General features: G+C 48.0%; 1 protein-coding gene and 1 non-coding gene across 5 annotated transcripts in view; one reads left to right on the top strand and one right to left on the bottom strand.

Moving 5' to 3' along the window:
• The window catches only part of LOC126183309 (protein sickie-like), a 701,479-nt gene that overhangs the window by 413,445 nt on the left and 272,350 nt on the right, over window positions 1–15,684 (bottom strand). The gene's annotated exons all lie outside the window — the stretch shown is intronic.
• On the top strand, window positions 11,780–11,854 carry Trnat-ugu (transfer RNA threonine (anticodon UGU)). Its single transcript has one exon. It is a non-coding gene; the product is annotated as a tRNA-Thr (tRNA).

The raw sequence follows: 15,684 nt of genomic DNA, 5'->3' as shown, positions 1-15,684 counted from the left end.
GGCCCCCACAAACTTCTCCCAGAGCAGCCAGCTTATAGCTTACAAAAGAAACGAACATGTAATGGATTAGTTAATGTGTCGCAGAAGTAGCACGAAAGGTGGTGGCAAGTCGCTGGAAGGGCAGATGCAACCTCTTCGCTCATTTTTGTAAATAGTATTAGGAATCAGTACGCACGGCATTGCTCACGTATAAACTTTAGACGGCTCCTTATTGTTACAGCACTCAACACTGCTTACGTACAGTGAGGTTGGCAAGGAGTGTAAGCATTGCGGAGTACCATGAAGTTAGTCGACTTTCTTCGAGTGGGCTGAGTTAAGGTGTGCGAGCCGGCCGAAGTGGCCGAGCCGTTCTAGGCGCTACAGTCTGGAACCGCGCGACCGCTACGGTCGCAGGTTCGAGTCCTGCCTCGGGCATGGATGTGTGTGATGTCCTTATGTTAGTTAGATTTAAGTAGTTCTAAGTTCTAGGGGACTGATGACCTCAGAAGTTGAGTCCCATAGTGCTCAGATCTGTATGTGTTTCGTCGACCGTTGGATAAACTTGGCTACTACCTCACTACCTGCAACATAGTCAAGGAGAGACACAATGCGCATCTTATGACTAAAGCTTCATGATTTTCCCCGTGTGAATGTATGGCTCTGAGCACTATGGGACTTAACATCTGTGGTCATCAGTCCCCTAGAACTTAGAACTACTTAAACCTAACTAGCCTAAGGACATCACACACATCCATGCCCGAGGCAGGATTCGAACCTGCGACCGTAGCGGTCACGCGGTTCCAGACTGAAGCGCCTAGAACCGCACGGCCACACCGGCCGGCGCTGTGTGAATGTATATTCTGTAATACTGCGACAGAAACCACTTGGATCAATTGATATAAACCTGTAGTCCCGTTTTTGTTTTATTATAAGGGAGAATATGAGGGGCGGTCGAAAATTTTCTGGTCTGAGATAGTTACCGTAATGTCTCGCACGAACAACACCACCTACTTTTATGGTGACCCTTTGTGGGTATGGAAGTCAAATTTCGTTAGTTTTGCCGCTAGGATGCGTTGTATACCGTAGTGTAAGGAAAATGGGGAATGTCGAGAGAATCACAAACCGTGCTGTGGTAGAATATCTTCATTTGAGGGGAATGATGCCCCAGAAAATTGCGGAGGACATGCGGAATACACTTAAGGACAGTACTTCGTCTTACGCAACAGTGAAAAATGGGTGTTCGACTTGAAATGTGGACGAATGAGCGTGGAAGATGGGCCAAGGAGCGGGAGGCCTGTCACCGTTGCCACTGATGAAACAGTGACTGCAATTCACGACACGATTTTGCAGGATCTTCGAACAACGTTGCAGCACATTGAAACCACATTTGGAATCTTCCACTGGCGTGATAAATGACATTGTTGTGGATATTTTGGGAATGCGCAAAGATTCATCTCGGTGGGTCCGGAAAGACTTGAATGCAGATCAGAGACGGGAGCGCGTGAGCCGCGCGGGGTAGCCCACGCGGTCTGTGGCGTCACGTCACGGTCCGCGCGGCTCCTCCTGTCGGAGGTTCGAGTCCTTTCTCGGGCATGGGTGTGTGCATTGCCCATAGCGTAAGTTAGTTTAAGTTAGATTAAGTAGTGTGTAAGCTTAGGGATCGATGTCCTAAGCAGTTTGGTCCCATAAGATCTTACCACAAATTTACAATTTTTTACAGGAGCGTGTGCAGTGTTGTCAAGAAATCGTCCGCCGATTTGAAGCGGATAAAGACGGCTTTCTTGCAAGGCATGTGACAATGGACGAAACCGCTTTGATCCTGAGAGAAAACAATAGTCAAAACAATGGAAACATCCTTCATCCCTTACCCCAAAAGAATTCCGGGTGCAAATTTCAACCGGTAAGGTGATGACATCGGTCTGCGGGGATGCAGAAGGGGTAATTATGGAGGATTACTTACAAAAGGGCGTAACTACTAATACATAATACTATTGAACCCTCCGGCGTCGTTTGAGAGAAGAGATAAAGAAAAAAAGGCGCGGAAAATTGGCGCGCGGAGTTCTTTTGCATCAGGACAACGCACCAGCGCACAGAGCCCTCGCAACACTGGAAACACTGTGTGAATGCGGGTTCGAATTGTTACGTCATCAGCCATACTCTCCAGATTTGGCTCCGTCAGACTTTTTCTTTTCCCAAACCTAAATAAAGACTTCAAATGACGACGATTTGACAATGACGATGCAGTGAGTGATGCTGTGAAAGCTTGGTTGGACTCGAAATCGAAGACCTTTTATTTGAATGGTTTGCAGAAGTTATCTGAGCGTGCCCGCAAGTGTATTAGTGTACCCGGATATTATATTAAAAAATAAATTGGTATTATGAAATTTCTGCCATTCTTTATTTGTTAGGCTAGAAACTTTTCGACTCCCCCTCATATTTGATATTTTACTTGTATGATAGGAACCGCTTCGGCCCAGAGGTAGAGTTAGTAAATCACCGTAATACTGTGTCCACCGACGTAGAGGTATCTGGTTCCAGTCGCAGTACTGGATGCAATTTTTACAGTCTAAATCTGGTTGAATATCGCGAGCAATTCGTTATGGACAGGCTGTGTAGTCAGTGTGTGCGTAAAATGCGAATGTATCCGCTGTATCCAGTGGAGTAAAGACACAGGCCTCAGTTGAACATTATATGTCGACCGAGATTTGGATTTACGCCCAGTCGACGACGAGATCAATAGAAGGGGAAAACAATCTTCTGACGGGCAAGGACAACGGCCGCATCCATTTAAAAGGAACTCTCCACACATTTGCCTTATAGAATTTGGAGGAACCGTGGAAAACGTAAACCTGGATGGTCGGACAGAGACTAAACCCCACTCCCTCCGAACACGATTTCCCTATACTGACCACAGCACCACCTCGCACATTGTCATCGAAAGCAGATGATCTATGCGATACCAGCCTTACACCTACCTCCTAGCCTCAAAGTGCGTCCTGACCATTCCTTTCACTTACATATTATTCGCAACACAATCATATCATTTGTATTTTACAGTTACATCAAAAGTGATTCAACGGCAGACCAACTTCATTATGATCTTGCCATAAGCGAAGTATGACAAACAAATAATTACAATTTCCGAAAAAGTGGATGATTTATTCATGGGAAAGAGCTTCGTAAATTGAGCGATTCAATAACGCGTTCGTCCACCTCAAGCAAACAGTTATTCGGCTTGGCATTTGTTGGATGTCTTCCTGAGGGATTTCGTGGCAAATTCTGTCCAACTGGCGCGTTAGATCGTCGATAACCGACCTGGTCGGAGGTATCTGCCAATAACACTCCAAACATTCTCAACTGGGGAGAGACCTGGCGATATGCTGGCCAAGGTAGGTTTGGCAAGCACGACATCAAGCGCTAGAAACTCTCGCCGCATGCGGGCGGGCGTTATCTTGCTAAAATGTAAGCCCAGGACGGCTCGCTATGAAGAGCAACAGAACGAATCGTAGAATATCGTCGACGTACCGATGTGTTGTTAAGGGTGCGTCGGATGACAACCAAAGGGGTCCCGCAATGAAAAGAAATGCCACCCCAAGAGATCACTCGTGGTTGTCTGGCCGCATGGAGGGCAACAGCCAGATTGGTATCCGACCGCTGTCTGGGGCGTCACCAGATACGTCTTGGCTGGTCATTGGGGCTCAGTTCGAAGCGGAACTCATCACTGGATTTGAACCTGCGACAGTAGCAGCGGCGCGGTTCCGGACTGAGGCGCCTATAACCGCTCGGCCACAGCGGCCGGCTTATGCGGTTACAATCTCTGTGATTCTAGTGAAGCCAATCGGTACTCTGAAACAGCAGTAGGAGGTCCTTTACTAGTTCCTTGTGTCTCAATTTCTTCAGGAGTTGATGACCCGAATATTCTGGGTCCTTCGATCTCCAGCGCTTCGCACTGGAAGATTGGGTGTGGTGCAGATTCATCAGCCTCACCACACACACTACACCTAGGATCTTGTTTATGAATGTCCATCATTTGCAGGTGTTTCTTAAAGTGCTCATGGCCTGTCACTAGCCCCACTACGAATTTAATCTGTCTCCTGTTCGAGCCTGGGATTACAGAACGTTTCTTAAAACTTGGCTTTTGCATCGTCAGCATACCATTTTTTGTTTTTGGATCATAGTCGAATGTTCTACATGCTGCCTTCTGATCCAGTTTCGTAGTGAAGCAGCTGAAAATCGTCAGTGTTCCTGGAGATGACGACAGGGCCCAACGTGCGCGTAGTTGGTAGCGTGGCTCCGGATCTGTCGCAGGCCAGTGCGTGAGACAATGGCCGCGTACGACAAAAGCGTAACGCGATTGTTCCGCCATTGTGTGAGTAAGCAGCGCAGGCGGCTCCAGCAATTAGACCGCAGCCCCGCGCCGTGTCGCCCGCGACAGCTGCGGACGCAGCCGCTCGGGTTTCGCTGGCGCCGCTTCAGCCGGCGTGGCCGTCGAGAAAGCCCTACTGGCACAGTCAGGTTCAGCATAAACACATTTTTCTTCTTTTCTGTTTACTGACGAGATTGCGAGCGCTTCACTTACGTTGCCCACAAGCGATTATTTGTGGGGACTGTCCCGGCAGCAAAACTGTCTACACGTATAGCACGAATGTGACACGCAGCGAACGTCAAGCTGGCATGAAGTGTGCTACACGCTTGGACATGCGAATGAACAGCATTAGAGCGCAACCTCATGAAGTAGGTGTCGCGGTGTATCCGTTCTGAAAATAAGGCAATATTACGCAGCGGGTTTTTCATTCAGTGATAGAATTTAAATGTTGCTTCATTGTGAGAAGACCGTGCTATCCTTCGCATAAGAAAGAGAAATGTCTTTCAGGACGTCTCGGAATTCTACAGCAGCAGGATCGTGGCCTGTCGAGTCTGCGGTTTACTGTTCCGCGATATTACTGCTTATGTTGGTTGGGATCTCGCGACCGTCGTGCGAATATGGAACTGATGGATTCAGCAGCGCCATACTCGATACCATGCAGGATCTCAACGGCCCCACGCGAATAGCGCCCGAGAGGAGTCATATTTTTCGCTACGCCGTACAGGATCGTAAGGCTACGTCACGCATCTGGATTCAAGAAATGAGCTTGTTCGCACCAAAATAAGTATCCACACATACAGTGTGACGACGTCTGGAATACCACAGACTGTCAGCATAGGGATAATTGTTGCAGCTTGCCTTGAAGCGGGGCAAACAGAAACGCCCCGACAGCGGTGGGCCCAACAATACGGGATACAAGAGGGGCACCCCGTGGTCCGTTTAGACGACTCTAGGTTTTGCGCACATCATCACGATGAAAGTATATGTGTGTGTATCTCCGAGGAGAACAAATGTTGTCACACTGGATTCGTCATTCTCATACAAGCCCAGCTCCTGGCGTGATTGTGTGGGGTGCTACTTAGCACACAACCCGATCACCTTCCATTCGCATATCCGATAATTTGGACAACAGCTGTTACATTTCTGACGTGTTTAGGCCGGTGGCTGTCCTCTGTCTTTGAGGTCCTCATGACGTTATCTTTCAACAAGACAACGCAAGGTCGCATGTTTCACCTTTTGTCCTGACCTACTTCGATACAGAAGGTGCTCGACTTTTGCCCTGGCCATCACAGTTTCTAAAATCTCATGCACTGAAACTATATAGATATGAGTAGCTGACAATTATTTATTATGATAGGAGCAGCAACCTCAACTTTCACGTAAAAGCAGTTCTACGTGGCCGCCACACCAGCTAGCACAGAAGCGTAGGCTATTGTGTGAAACAGCTCCTTATGCTTGCACTCTGCAGCCCACTCGGTTCGGTCGCAGCGTAATTTAAGGTATTACATCAAGAGTAATTCTCAGCTGAAATGAAATGAGTAATAATACTAAATGAAAGAACCATGAGAGGAACGCCTACGAGGGGCTCAACGCTTTTCTTTGATATATGGTAAATAACGGGCGCGGGCTTCCGCTTTCTTTGATTTCTGAAATGGATTCGGAACCGTACGATACTGCCTACTGCTCTCAACGGTACAAGCACTCTGAATATTTTCGAAAATATGTGATCGGCTTGCAAAATTCTTCACTGATAGAATCCAAGACCTGGACAGTGTATGCTAATCAAAAGAAATTTAACAAATGGCTCTGAGCACTATGGGACTTAACATCTGAGGTCATCAGTCCCCTAGAACTTAGAACTACTTAAATCTAACTAACCGAAGGACATCACACACATCCAGGATTCGAACCTGCGACCGTAGCGGTCGCGCGGTTCCGTACTGAAGCGCCTAGAACCGCTCGGTCACAGGACCTATTTCTTCATTATACAGGGTTTATCTGACCTACCGAAACAGTCTTTTCTGACAAAAAAGATGACAGCATGCAATTTCGAGTTAAATGCTATTTAGGTTTATCATTAAGGCTCAACTAAACGCTGAATCTCACATTTCCAGGAATCTCCTGGAACCTGCGTAAACCTTGTCAATTTCAGAATTTCAAACGGAAAGATGGTCCAAAATTAGTATGGTTAAATGGACGTGTCGAAAGAATTCAGACAAGAGAAATCAAGGCCCGCTCACTTAACCCTTAAACTAGGAATAATCTTGTTTAAAGTAATTTCTGCCACCAGAGAACCCAGGGACATACTGTGGCATTTTAAGTTCACTCGTTTTCCTATAAATTTCATCTTTGAGATCTTTATGCAACGAGACTATTTTGTACAATCTTCAAATTCGAAAATCTGAAGTTGACCTAATTTTATCAGTTTCCTGCAGTCAGCAGGAGACGTGTGTTTCGCTATCGAATCCCTCCTAAACGGCCTACATAAGAAATATTTTATGGGAAAAAGTTACGGCGTAACAATTGCAAGAAATATGCTTGGTGTGGTAGGAGGAGGAGGAGGAGGATATTAGTGTTTAACGTCCCGTCGAGGGCTCTGAGCACTATGGGACTTAACATCTATGGTCATCAGTCCCCTAGAACTTAGAACTACTTAAACCTAACTAACCTAGGGACATCACACAACACCCAGCCATCACGAGGCAGAGAAAATCCCTGACCCCGCCGGGAATCGAACCCGGGAACCCGGGCGTGGGAAGCGAGAACGCTACCGCACGACCACGAGATGCGGGCACGTCCCGTCGACAACGAGGTCATTAGAGACGGAGCGCAAGCTCAGGTGAGGGGAGGATGGGGAATGAAATCGGCCGTGCCCTTTCAAAGGAACCATCCCGGCATTTGCCTGAAGCGATTTAGGGAAATCACGGAAAACCTAAATCAGGATGGCCGGAGACGGGATTGAACCGTCGTCCTCCCGAATGCGAGTCCAGTGTGCTAACCACTGCGCCACCTCGCTCGGTTTGGTGTGGTAGTTCTGGAACACCTGACATATACCGCAAGTATTGAAAACAATGTTTAATATTTAGAAACCGGATTCCTCATACAAAAAAAGAAGACAAACTATTATCAGCATGAATCCGGAAATGCTTAGGGACGGATATTTATGGTTACTTTGTCAGCTTTACGCGAGTGAATTACGACTGTTTCTCGCGTAACACATTTCCCCATAACGTAGATGAGTGGTGTACTTCACACATTATGAAGTTCCCAGACACTTCATTGCGCCTGTTCGAATGCACCTTAATTAATTGTCGTTGTCCTCGTCAGTTGATGCATAAATATGGGCCAATTAATTGGCATCCATGACAACCTGATTAAATTCACTGGATTTTCAAACATTAACGTAAAGCCGACGGTTTACGCAACACGTATCGATGATGCAGTATCTCTCCTGGAACGAGCTGCGGAAGCATGCGAGACAGTGGCAGGCACGTTCGATCGGGCTGCAACACTTTGTGTGAGGTGTTGGATGCGGTTCGTAAAATGCAGCAGAGGACAACTACACGAAAGGATTCTTAAACTGGCAAGCCGTGCGTGACAACCTCACAATTAAAAAACTAAGCATTTCCAGATCACTGTTTATATGGACACCTCTTCGCAGTACCGTTATTGTACCTTCACACGGTACAAATCATGTATGCACCGCGTGAGCAGCAATCCAGATTGCTTCCAGGCTACACAGCAGTGCACGCGTAACTTTATGTACACTCCTGGAAATTGAAATAAGAACACCGTGAATTCATTGTCCCAGGAAGGGGAAACTTTATTGACACATTCCTGGGGTCAGATACATCACATGATCACACTGACAGAACCACAGGCACATAGACACAGGCAACAGAGCATGCACAATGTCGGCACTAGTACAGTGTATATCCACCTTTCGCAGCAATGCAGGCTGCTATTCTCCCATGGAGACGATCGTAGAGATGCTGGATGTAGTCCTGTGGTACGGCTTGCCATGCCATTTCCACCTGGCGCCTCAGTTGGACCAGCGTTCGTGCTGGACGTGCAGACCGCGTGAGACGACGCTTCATCCAGTCCCAAACATGCTCAATGGGGGACAGATACGGAGATCTTGCTGGCCAGGGTAGTTGACTTACACCTTCTAGAGCACGTTGGGTGGCACGGGATACATGCGGAGGTGCATTGTCCTGTTGGAACAGCAAGTTCCCTTGCCGGTCTAGGAATGGTAGAACGATGGGTTCGATGACGGTTTGGATGTACCGTGCACTATTCAGTGTCCCCTCGACGATCACCAGTGGTGTACGGCCAGTGTAGGAGATCGCTCCCCACACCATGATGCCGGGTGTTGGCCCTGTGTGCCTCGGTCGTATGCAGTCCTGATTGTGGCGCTCACCTGCACGGCGCCAAACACGCATACGACCATCATTGGCACCAAGGCAGAAGCGACTCTCATCGCTGAAGACGACACGTCTCCATTCGTCCCTCCATTCACGCCTGTCGCGACACCACCGGAGGCGGGCTGCACGATGTTGGGGCGTGAGCGGAAGACGGCCTAACGGTGTGCGGGACCGTAGCCCAGCTTCATGGAGACGGTTGCGAATGGTCCTCACCGATACCCCAGGAGCAACAGTGTCCCTAATTTGCTGGGAAGTGGCGGTGCGGTCCCCTACGGCACTGCGTAGGATCCTACGGTCTTGGCGTGCATCCGTGCGTCGCTGCGGTCCGGTCCCAGGTCGACGGGCACGTGCACCTTCCGCCGACCACTGGCGACAACATCGATGTACTGTGGAGACCTCACGCCCCACGTGTTGAGCAATTCGGCGGTACGTCCACCCGGCCTCCCGCATGCCCACTATACGCCCTCGCTCAAAGTCCGTCAACTGCACATACGGTTCACGTCCACGCTGTCGCGGCATGCTACCAGTGTTAAAGACTGCGATGGAGCTCCGTATGCCACGGCAAACTGGCTGACACTGACGGCGGCGGTGCACAAATGCTGCGCAGCTAGCGCCATTCGACGGCCAACACCGCGGTTCCTGGTGTGTCCGCTGTGCCGTGCGTGTGATCATTGCTTGTACAGCCCTCTCGCAGTGTCCGGAGCAAGTATGGTGGGCCTGACACACCGGTGTCAATGTGTTCTTTTTTCCATTTCCAGGAGTGTATTTTCAGAATAGTTTCGCCACAATCTACACACAGAGTGTAGAAAAACTACGTATAAAAATTTGTAGAGTTATTAGACGAGATGAAAAGAAACGCTTTTGTTACCATGAGATTGCTTTCATAATGGAAGGAATATTCAACAGCAACAGCAGCCATGTCTAGGAGTACGAAATCATTAAGGCAACTCATGAATCCTAACGTTAACAGAGATTTACCACAAAAATGTGGGCTGGACAGTTGGTATTGTTCACGACCAACTGACTGCCTAAAAGGCTCGGTGGAGGAAATTACCGAATCTTTCTCTTTGAAAAACTACCAGAAACGTTGGAGAATGTCTCGCTAGCAGTTAGGCAATGGTCACGGTTCCAGCATGGTGGGGCCCCACCACCACACTTCGCCACTGAAGTTAAAGAATATTTAGACAGTGTTTTCCCTAGTCGTTGGATTGGGACTGGTGGCCCAATATCGTGACCGCCACATTTTCCCTACCTCATTCCTCTGGATTTCTTGTTATGAGGGGAAGGTGAAGATGAACGGTTTGATATATAATATACTGATATACATTCCAGAATAGCAGGTTGCCCCTTTGGCTGATGCTAGCCATTATTAGTGAAATACCTGGTCGTTCTGAGCGTGTTATATGCCAATGGTACATTAATGTAAACATTTGCAGAAATATCTCCAAAATAATATTCAGCGAGACAGATTGAACAGCGTCTCTGAGAATGACTAGCTTCAAAAGCTTCAATAACACCTAGCGGGGTAATGATGCATCTGTTGATACTTTTGTCATATAAAAAAATTTTTTTTTCATCTCCTCTAAACACTCAAAAATTTTGTATGCGTAATTTTTATTCACATTGTATAAACTCCGCACGCCACTAAAAGGTTCATGGCGCAGGTCACATCGCACCAATTTAATCGATTATCTTTTCTATTTCATTCGTGTACTGATTGAGGGAAAAACGTCTATCTTCACTGCGCAACACAATTAAAATATCTTTTTTTCGAAACCCCGTAATTGTCTCCCAAGCTCGGCAACGCTTGAAGTAGCGAGGCGTCGACACACGCGCAAGAAGGCCAAACTCAGAAGTTCATGTGAGGTGTAACATCGGTTAATGATGTCACATTGACCAAATTTCACCACAGTTCTGACCAACGCAATCGTGGACGTGTCAAATGATGGGAAGGTCGTCGCACCCTCTGTTACCCATATTTCACCACTTCTTTTGACGCATTTGCGATGGAGATCAGAACCGTGTCGCTCACCCTTAAATTCACGGGGTTTCCTTATGGGTGGCCGGGGAAAACATTTCAAACATACCGCTGCTCAGAATCGACAAGAAAAGGTCTCATGAGGTGGCACAAAGGATGCCAATGAAACCAACACTGGGCGTCGCGGTTCTGACCTCCATCTCAGAGGTGTCACAAGAAGGGGTGAACTATGCGTAAGAGAGCGTACGACGACCTTCCCAGCATTTGACACGTCCATTATTGCGTTGGGCAGAAATGTGGTGATATTTATTGCGAATGTGACATCATCAACCCATCTTACACCTCACATGAACTTCTGAACTCTGGCCTCTGGCGTGTGTCGACACTCCGCTGTTTGAAGCGTCACCGAGGCCGACGGTGACTTAGGAGAGCGCCACACTTTTGCACAATTACAGAGGAAAGCTGGAGGCACCTTTGAACCAAATTTCAAACTTGTGCGTCGCAATGGGAGACAATAACAGAGTTTCGAAAAAGTGATCCCTTAATTGTATAGCGCAGCGTATGCGCCTCTGTACGTGGACGCATCTCCCTCACGTTATTCTCACGATTGGTACGGGAGTTATAAGACGGAGGTGACAATATGATCGAATAGTCTTCTTCGAATAGAGGTTTTCCAGGCAACAGCGTTACGCTAAAGCCACGTCGTCTTTCTTCCAAGGTTTCCCATTAAGTTCCCCAAACACTTATATTACATATGTGAAGACAGTAACTGTTCTCGAAAGAACAGAATACTGTTGATGACCGTGCAGCTTTCCCCTGGAATAAATAATGACTAACTGAAACCCTCAGCTGCCGACAGGTGTTGTTGATATACCTCGATGTGGACAGTTGAAAATGTGTGCCCCGACCGGGACTCGAACCCGGGATCTCCTATAAGGTACATTACACATGTAGAATTGTGGACAGTTGGGAATGTGAGTCTCACGGGAAGCGTGCAAGGGGTAAGTCCCTGCAGTCGCGCTATTCATCTGTGTCCTCGGTGGCTCAGATGGATAGAGCGTCTGCCATGTAAGCAGGAGATCCCGGGTTCGAGTCCCGGTCGGGACACACATTTTCAACTGTCCACATCGAGGTATATCATCAACACCTGTCGGCAGCTGAGGGTTTCAGTTATTCATCATTTACTTCTATTACACTTTCGTATGGGCTATACTGACCGGTTACCATCCGAGCAGCGCGCCTCTTATGCAGTACTCTAAAATCGGATGTCCTTTAGGAATTGTATGTAGTGTATGTTAACTGGGGACCTAGAAACGACGGAGAGGCTCCGTCCCCCCACGACGACTACCGCAGTCCACTTCACTCCTCCGCCGCCCCTCCCCGGAGCCAGGGTTATTGTGCGGGTCGGCCCCCGGTGGACCACCAGACGAGTGTAACTCCTATGTTTGCGTGGTAGAGTAATCGTGGTGAGCGCGTACGTGAAGAACTTGTTTGCGCAGCAATCGCCGACATAGTGTAACTGAGGCGGAATAAGGGAAACCAGCCCGCATTCGCCGAGGCAGATGGAAAACCGCCTAAAAACCATCCACAGACTGGCCGGTTCACCAGACCTCGACACAAATCCGCCTGGCGGATTCGTGCCGGGGACCAGGCGCTCCTTCCCGCCCGGAAAGCCGTGCGTTAGACCGCGCGGCCAGCCGGGCGGGCTCCTTTAGGAATACTTTACACATAATTTACCCAACAAACTTTCAACAAATCTAAGCCCTCCATTCGCCTTCCCTAATACTTATTTTACGTGATTGCCTAGTTTCAAAACTATCTTTGGTATTACTCCTAAACACTTATACCCTGAAATACTTATACGATGAAAGCGTTCAAGATGTTGAGCAGTAATCTTGTAATCAGATACCTTAGGGGTGTCTCACTCTTTGTAACAGACATTATACGCTGAAGCGCCAAAGAAACTGGTATAGGGCCCGCATCTCGTGGTCGTGCGGTAGCGTTCTCGCTTCCCACGCCCGGGTTCCCGGGTTCGATTCCCGGCGGGGTCAGGGATTTTCTCTGCCTCGTGATGGCTGGGTGTTGTGTGCTGTCCTTAGGTTAGTTAGGTTTAAGTAGTTCTAAGTTCTAGGGGACTCATGACCATAGATGTTAAGTCCCATAGTGCTCAGAGCCATTTTTGAAACTGGTATAGGCATGAGCATTCAAATACAGAGATATGTAAACAAGCAGAATACGGCGCTGCAGTCGGCAACGCCTATGTAAGACAACAAGTGTCTGGGGCAGTTGTTAGATCGGTTACTACTGCTACAATGACAGGTTATCAAGATTTAAGTGAGTTTGAGCGTGGTATTACAGTCCTTGCACGAGCGATGGCACAGAGCATCTCCGAGGTAGCGATGAAGTGGGGATTTTCCCGTACGACCATTTCACGAGTGTACCGTGTATATCAGGAATCCGGTAAACATCAAATATCCGACATCGCTGGGGCTGGAAAAAGATCCTGCAAGAACGGGACCAATGTCGACTGAAGAGAATCGTTCAACGTGACGGAAGTGCAACCCTTCCGCAAATTGCTGCAGATTTCAATGCTGCGCCTTCAACAAATGCCAGCGTGCGAACCATTCAACGAAACATCATCGATACGGGCTTTCGGAGCCGAAGGCCCACTCGAGTACCCTTTGACTCCAAGACACAAAGCTTTACACCTCGCCTGGGCCCGTCAACACCGATATTGGGCTGTTGATGACTGGAAACATGTAGCCTGATCGGACGAGTCTCGTTTCAAATTTTATTGAGCGGATGGTCGTGTACGGGGATGGAGGCACCCTCATCAATCCATGGACCCTGCATGTCAGCATGTTCAGCCTGGTGGAGGCTCTGTAATGGTATGGGGCGTGCGCAGTTGGAGTGATATGGGACCTCTGGTACGACTAGATACGACTCTGACAGGTGACACGTACATAAGCATCCTGTCTGATCACCTGCATCCATTCATGTCTATCGTGCATTCCGACGGGTTTGGGCAATTCCAGCAGGACAGTGTGACACCCCACACAACCAGAATTGCTACAGAGTGGCTCCAGGAACACTCTTCTAAGTTTAAACACTTCCGGTAGCCACCAAACTCCCCAGACATGAACATTATTGAGTATATCTGGGATTCCTTGCAACGTGCTGTTCTAAAGAGATGTCCACCCTCTCGTACTCTTACGGATTTATGGACAACCTGCAGGACTGATGGTGTCAATTCCCTCCAGCCCGACAGCAGACATTAGCCGAGTCCATGCCACGTCGTGTTGCTGCACTTCTGCGTGCTCGTTGGTGGTCTACACGATATTAGGTACGTGTACCAGTTTCTTTGGCTCTTCAGTGTATTACATTCATTCACATCTAAAAACAGCCGCCATTCATAACACTGAGTGGAAATTTTGCTCAAAGATTTCTAGAGTTCCTTATGATACTCCAGCGATGATACTCAACAGCACATCATCTAATTAATTACAGTTTCCAATAATTGTGGATACATGCGACACAAGAATACTTCAGAGCAAAAATCTCGTCACCTTTCAGTACAACATGAGAAATCTGTCTCTGGGATTCTTCAAATTAATTAGAAATATACGTCTAACGCTGCTATGCGATATGAAGTGGGAGGAAAATCTACACTACTGGCCATTAAAATTGCTACACCAAGAAGAAATGCAAATGATAAACGGGTATTCATTGGACAAATATATTATAATAGAACTGACATGTGATTACATTTTCACGCAATTTGGGTGCATAGATCCTGAGAAGTCAGTACCCAGAACAACCACCTCTGGCCGTAATAACGGCCTTGATACGCCTGGGCATTGAGTCAAACAGAGCTTGGATGGCGTGTGGAGGTACAGCTGCCCATGCAGCTTCAACACGATACCACAGCTCATCAAGAGTAGTGACTGGCGTATTGTGACGAACCAGTTGCTCGGCCACCATTGACCAGACGTTTTCAATTGGTGAGAGATCTGGAGAATGTGATGGCCAGAGCAGCAGTGGAACATTTTCTGTATCCAGAAAGGACCGTACAGGACCTGCAACATGCGGTCGTGCATTATTCTGCTGAAATGTAGGGTTTCGCAGGGAGCGAATGAAGGGTATATCCATGGGTCGTAACACATCTGAAATGTAACGTCCACTGTTCAAAGTGCCGTCAATGCGAACAAAAGGCGACCGAGACGTGTAACCAATGGCACCCCATACCATCACACCGGGTGATACGCCAGTATGGCGATGACGAATACACGCTTCCAATGTGCGTTCATCGCGTTGTCGCCAAACACGGATGCGACCATCATGATGCTGTAAACAGAACCTGGATTCATCCGAAAAAATGACGTTTTGCCATCCGTGCACCCAGATTCGTCGTTGAGTACACCATCGCAGGCGTTCCTGTCTGTGATGTAGCGTCAAGGGTAACCGCAACCACGGTCTCCGAGCTGATAGTCCATGCTGCTGCAAACGTCGTCGAACTGTTCGTGCAGATTATTGTTGTCCTGCAAACGTCCCCATCTGTTGACTCAGGGATCGAGACGTGGCTGCACAATCCGTTACAGCCATGCGGATAAGACGCCTGTCATCTTGACTGCTAGTGAAACGAGACCGTTGGGATCCAGCACGGCGTTCCGTATTACCCTCCTGAATCCAGCGATTCCATATTCTGCTAACAGTCATTGGATCTCGACCAACGCGAGCAGTAATGTCGCGATACGATAAACCACAAGCGCGATAGGCTAAAATCCGACCTTTATCAAAGTCGGAAACGTGATGGTATGCATTTCTCCTCCTTACATGAGGTTTCACAACAACGTTTCACCAGGCAACGCCGGTCAACTGCTGTTTGTGTATGAGAAATCGGTTGGAACCTTTCCTCATATCAGCCAGCGGCGCCATCC

The sequence above is a fragment of the Schistocerca cancellata genome, chromosome 4 (assembly GCF_023864275.1).
Source record: "Schistocerca cancellata isolate TAMUIC-IGC-003103 chromosome 4, iqSchCanc2.1, whole genome shotgun sequence".
Lineage (NCBI taxonomy): Eukaryota > Metazoa > Arthropoda > Insecta > Orthoptera > Acrididae > Schistocerca > Schistocerca cancellata.
Note: the sequence above shows the minus strand (reverse complement) of the source record. Positions and strands in the feature narration are given on the sequence as shown.